Source organism: Brassica rapa, chromosome A03, assembly GCF_000309985.2.
Source record: "Brassica rapa cultivar Chiifu-401-42 chromosome A03, CAAS_Brap_v3.01, whole genome shotgun sequence".
NCBI classification, from domain to species: domain Eukaryota; kingdom Viridiplantae; phylum Streptophyta; class Magnoliopsida; order Brassicales; family Brassicaceae; genus Brassica; species Brassica rapa.
The window spans coordinates 15,888,898-15,895,695 of NC_024797.2; positions in this window are offsets into that span (position 1 = coordinate 15,888,898).

Sequence of the window (6,798 nt, forward strand, 5' to 3'; positions counted from 1 at the left end):
TACACACCGTCAAGAGGACCGCCGTGTACCAGAGTCGATATTCACTGTTCGGAAGGGAACCACCGCGCCTCTCGATCTCTCAAAAGTTCTCAGAGAGAGAGAAGAGAGAGACTACCATTCCCTTTTTTTTTTCACATGTTACCTATGCGCACCATATGCATCTTTCTAATTTTCAAAAAAAAAAAAAAACATGCATGTTTCTTTACTCTTAATCATTATCGTCTCATTGGCCTATACTAAAACACGCAAATATTTAGAGTGCCAAGTAATTAACTCGTGTCAACATAAATTGAAGAGGCAAATATGATCCTAAAAATAAGAATCACCATCTCCTGGGCTTTGGGTTTGTAAAGTTCAGGCCCAATAATATATGTTCTTCCACGGAAAGTCGAGAGGTGGAAGGCACAACAACCAAGAAGAGCTGCAGTTCGTCCCTTGCTATTGTTGCTAATTTTGTTCAGCTTTTCTTGGGTTGGGCCTAGGGATGTCAATTGGGCACATTGTCCATGGGCGGCCCATGTCCAAATCGATATGGACTAATATGATCACGTCCAAATATGCCCCAAATATTTCTGTCCAAATAGATTATGCCCAGATGCGCCCAGAGTCCAATGGATAAAACAAAATGGACATGGGCCGCCCAAATACGCTCATATTTAAAAAAAAAAATATTTGAAATCACAAATATTTGGGGAAAAAAAAATCAGAAATCACAATTCACAAATCTCTCGAGTCTCGACTCTCCTCTCCGTCTCTTCTCTCCATCTCTCGAGCAGTGTCTCTCCGTCTTGTCTCTCCATCTCTCGATTAGTGTATCTCCGCCTCGTCTCTTCATCTCTCGAGCTGTGTCTCTCCATCTCGACTCTCCTCTCCGTTTCTCACTTTGTCTTCGATTCGCTTCAGGTCGCTTCATCTCGACTCTCCTCTCTTTGCGATTTGATTGCTTTTAGGTTGATGGGTTTGCATGTTTGCGATTTGATTGCTTTTAGGTTGATGGGTTTGCGATTTGATTGCTTTTAAGTTGATGGGTTTGCATGGGTTTGCGATTTGATTGCTTTTAGGTTGATGGGTTTGCGATTTGATTGCTTTTAGGTTGATGGGTGAAGGTTTACACAGTTCACTTAAGTTTGGAACGGTCTTGCTTCATTGTCATATAGGTGTGGTGGTGTTCTTGCTTTGCAGCTAGCCTAGGCTTATTGGTGAAAGAGTGCATAGTTCACTTATGTTTGAAGCGGTTCTTGCTTCACTGTCACATAGGTGTGGTCGTACTCTTGCTTTGCAGCTAACCTAGGCATATGGGGTTAAAGTTTGCTAGTTCATTTCAATTTGGAATGGTTTTTGCTACATTATCTCATAGGTGTGGTCGTGTTATTGTTTTGCAGCTAACCTAGGCGTATGGGTGAAAATTTGCATAGGTCACTTATGTTTAACTCTGTCCATTGTTAATGATGATTCTCGTTTGTTTGTAAGTTTCGTTTATGTAAATGTCTAAATATCTTTAATCTCTTTTGTTCAGATGGATGGTGATACGTTGAACCTTAATGATGATGATTATTTGAGCGATGATGGTCCTGATTATAATGAAGATGATGGTCCTGATCAGAATGAAGATGATGATCCTGTTCAGAATGAAGATGATGGTCCTGATCAGAATGAAGATGATGTACAAGATGATTCTACAAGTGTGGCTAAGAGTAAGAGAGGTAAAAAACGAAGACATTCAAAGTGTTGGCAACATTTTGAAATAGGAGATAGAGTGTCTGAGGGTACTAACGTTGTCTGCAAGCATTGCCACCATTCCTATTGCTTTGACCTGAGTAATGGAACTACTACTATATGGCATCATATTAGACAATGTTCTATGACTCCTGCTTCTGGAAGTACACCTGGCGGAAGCAATAGGAAGTTTGATATAATGGTCTTCCGTGAAATGATTGCTGGTGCCATAGTTGAGCACGATCTTGCATACTCGTTTGTCGAGTTTAGGAGGATTAGAGAAGCGTTTAAGTATGCGAATCCTCGTATTGAGTTTTGGTGTAGAAATACTGCTGTATCAGATGTCCTGAAGATATACGAGAATGAGAAAGCTCATCTTAGAAAGGTTTTGAGCGAAATTCCCGGAAGAGTTTGCTTAACTACTGATTTATGGAGAGCCATCACAGTGGAGGGTTATTTATGTCTGACAGCACATTATGTAGATGCTTGGAAGCTAAAGGCGAAGATACTGTCATTTGTTGCCTTTCCCCCACCTCACACTGGTTTTACTATTGCTGCGAAGGTGATGGAGTTAGTGAAGGAATGGGGGTTAGAGAAGAAAGTGTTCACAGTGACAGTCGACAATGCTTCTTCAAACGACAATATGCAAGGGGTTCTAAAGTCACAACTTCGCAAAGAATTGGTGTGCAATGGCGAGTTTCTACATGTAAGATGTGCAGCACACATCTTGAACCTCATTGTTCAAGATGGGTTGGCTGTGATTAGTGAAGCCTTGGAAAAAATTAGGAGCAGCGTGAAGTTTGTGAAGTCTTCAGAGTCGAGAGAACAAATGTTTCAGACCTGTGTCGAAACTGCTGGGAGCATGAAAGAACCTGGTCTTGTTTTTGATGTTGCAACTAGGTGGAATTCAACCTTTCGAATGTTGGAAAGAGCCATTCCGCATAGAGAAGCACTGCGTAATCTCTCTGAAGCAGATCCGAGTTACAAGTGCTTTCCATCAGATTTGGAATGGTCTAGAGGAGCACTCATCAAAGAATTGTTGTCTCCATTTGCTGCGATGACAAATCTTGTCTCTGGCTCATCATATCCGACTGCAAATTTATACTTTATGGAAGTCTGGAAGATAGAGTGCTGGCTGAGAGCGAATGAGACTTCAGAAGATGAGATAATTGTTCAAATGGTGGAAACAATGAGGCTGAAATTTGACAAGTACTGGGAAGAATACAGTGACATCCTTTCTATTGCTGCGGTGTTGGATCCAAGGTTGAAGTTCGCTGCATTGGAATATTGTTATGACGTCTTAGATCCATTTACAAGCAAGTCGAAAGTCGATCATATCCGGAAGAAGATAAAGAAGTTGTATGGAGTTTATAAAAAAGATCGTAAGAGCACTACTGCGAGCCCTTCAGAAACACAATTGGTGAAAAGTATACCAGCTGGATATGGGGTAAGAGGAAAACATTGTTTTTGTACTTGGTGTTTTTGTACTTGGTGTCTTACTGTTTTTATGTTCATATTGCAGGATTTTTATGCATTCTTTTCTTCAAAGGAGGGAAGAGGAAAATCAGCTTTAGATATATACTTGTCTGAACCGGTTTTAGATATGGCTGCCTTTATGACTATAGATGTCTTGAGATACTGGAAAAACAATGCAACACGGTTTAAAGAGCTGGCTCGCATGGCGTGTGATGTTCTTTCAATTCCCATTACAACCGTGTCCTCTGAGTCGTTATTCAGTGCTGGAAGCCGTGTTCTTAGCAAGTATAGGAGTCGACTTCTTCCATCAAATGTACAAGCTCTCATCTGTGGAAGAAATTGGCTGCGTGGATTTGAAGTGACAAGTAAGTTAACTCTTTAAGTAAATGTCTCTGTTGTGATGCTTTAGTTATGATTGATTTGAACTGGAAATGCCTCTGTTGTGATAAGCTAGTTTAGGTAAATGCCTCTGTTGTGATAAGCTAGTTTCAGGAAATGCTTTGCAAGTGATATATGTTCAACATGTTAGCTCGTCCTTGTTTTGAATTAATATGTCGCTTTGTTTCATTGTTTGTTATGATTTGAACATGTTATCTCGTACTTGTGATGAATTAAAATCTCTGCTCATGTTAGGTGATTCTGAAGATGAAGAAGAAGAAGAAGAAAAAAAAAAGAGAAGGAAGGTGAAAAAGAAGGTGGAGGAAAGAAGAAAAAGAAGTAGATTAAGTGAAGGAATGAAACATGAAATTTAAGTATCTTTTGGCTTTTGTAAAATATGGATTTTAAGTTTAAGTTTAAGACTTTAAGTATCTTTTGTGAAACATGAAATTTAAGTTTAAGTATGTTTTGTAAAACATGAAATTTAAGTAAGTTTAAGTATGTTTTGTAAAACATGAAATTTCTAATATGTACATCTTTTAAGTTTGAAAATTAGACATTTTACATTAAATGGACATCTGGATTCCATGGACAGTCCACCTGGTCATGGTCCTATTTGGATATGGTCCTATTTGGATATGGTCCTATTTGGGCTCGACCAAAAACGCCCAGAAAAAAATAAGCCCATCTAGACACGCCTAAATCCACCCACTCCGTCCAATTGACATCCCTAGTTGGGCCATATACTGATGATGCTTTATATACACAAAACAAACACTCAAGAAAGCTAAGTTTGGAAAGATTAGAACTAGTACAAGCTCCAGATGGTTAGATGTGGTGCTAACACATTTACTCGTGGATTGAGTTGAAATAAGAATATCATCATCGCATAACCTCTCCTAGAAAATTAATTAGAATTTGAAAATAAGAGAGAAAAAAATATACTTCATTCGTTTCATAATAGATGATGTTTTAGAAGATTTTTGTTGTTTCAAATAGATGATGTTTTGATATTTTTATGTTATTTTTAACTTTATTGAAAACTATGTAATCAATTAGATGTTGCAGTCATTTCTGTAATTGGTTGGATGATTTTTAAATTATACTTTTTAAATTATTATTTAGAGAAAAATAAATTTCTTAATTTTTGTGCAATAAGGAATAACATCATGTATTGTGAAACGGAAGGAGTAAAAAATAATTGCCGCTTAGCATTGAAACTTTCAAGAAATTAAATACATAATTATATTATTTTAAAAATATTAGTACAATGAAGTCTAAAGATTCATTTGGAAAAACTGTCTTATAAAGATGTTTTTAATAATATACAATAATAATTTGTTAGTTTGATTTAGTTCTATAGTATCCATACGATGGTTGACATTTTAGTTTATAGACAAAGATTAGGTTTGGTTTCTTTGGCGTTCAAGAAAAAAAAAAGGTTTGGTTTCTTAAGTTGGCTATGTATAGAATGCGTGTTAAAAGCAATTCGACCGTTTAGCAGCTTTTTGCAATTTTAGATTGTAGTTTTGTTGACATGTTCGGAATGCTTTAGTCAATGTCTTGTCGAACATTTATACAAACACTTGAACTTTGTGCACCACTCTTCGAGTTATTTATCCATTATTTCATTTTCTTTTATACATAAAAAAGTAAAATTTTAAAAGACTGGTAAAAGAAAAGTGCAGAGAATTAACAGCTTTGCGCCTGGTCAACAAAAGGATTGTTGAGATTCGGTGATGCCACGTCTAGAAGTAACACATTTGCAGTACCGTATGAAAGATAGATTCTGTAGTGTTGCTTCTACTTCATCTTACGGAGTTCATCCTGGGTCACAGGAGGAGTCAACACCTCAACCCACCTTTCAAGAGGTCAGCTCCTTAGCTCCTGGATATTGAATAAGCCGTGTTGGGAATAAGCACCCCTCGGGTGTTGATGCAGCTGGTCGAGCATATCACGCCTATCTTTGGTACCGGCTGCTGGTTTTAAAGGAAATAGCTTAGGTTTTTTCGATGTTTTAGGACCAGACATGTAACCTTCTTTTTTAGTGGTAGAATGTAGTGGTTTAAGGGGTAGTTTGCTTCGAGTCGTGAAGCTTTCTCATCCGACTGTGGTGGAAATTATAACAATGTACTCTAGGTTGCGTTGGATCCGAGTGAGAGATCACCTAGTGAGTGTTCTAAAATGCATTGTTGTATTTGTGGTGGAATTTTAATGTGGTCTAATTTCATTGTAAAACTATTTGGTTAATGAAAAGTTGATGTTGAGCCAAAAAAAAGTGCAGAGAATAAGCAAACGAGTCATGAGAGACAATCTGGTAAACAGGAAATAAAATAACCGAAAAAGTAAAAGTTGAATTTTTCTTACAAAGACACACGTTAGTAAGATTGTTCTGATCAGCTAAAAAGATTGCTGGTCCCTTCGCTTCAGTATCGTATCGAAATAATTTACAAACCAGCTCCTAACAAATATCTTATGATTTGTATTATTGTATATAGTAAATCAAGTTGCTGAGAATGTTGCCGCACGAGGGGGACAAAAGTGAAAGTCTACGATGGACTATAAAAGAGAGATGGGTAAATATTAAAACATGGAGCTGTGTCAAAGTTATTGACTGTGCATAAACAGTAAAAACATGAATGTATGTGTGAGTGAGTATTAAACAATGTAGGTGCGCAGTTTTGGAATCTGACTTCCTTCTTTTTTGGACAAAACCAGATGTTTTCAGTCTGCTTCATGTCTTATTAGCAAACCCAATAAAGCATTTTCCTCTCACTTCTCATTTCTTGATCCTTGGGATTGACTCTCTTTTTCTCTTGTGGGTTTGACCTAGTAAAATATTGAATTTGCTTTTGGGAATTTTAGTTAAAGCTACGATGAAACACGAGGCTTTGATTCGTGTGTTTATGCAGAAGTTGTTTTAGTATTACTATATGGGCTACATTGATAACATTGGTCTGAAAATAAAATTAAAATACACTCCATTTTATTTTCATGGATCAGTTTGATGTCTTTGTCTTTTTTTTTTTTTTGAGAGAGATTTTGAGCACCTAATTTTCTTTTATGTAAATTATGAATAGCCGGCTGATAGGGTGCTTTCAAATATATCAGATGACCGATCAAGTATAATTTAATAGGTGGAATTTGTAAAAAAAAAGAGAAAATATTTCATAAGTAAAAATATATAGGATCCCGTTTTTGGTCTAAATATAGGATCCCGTTATTTAC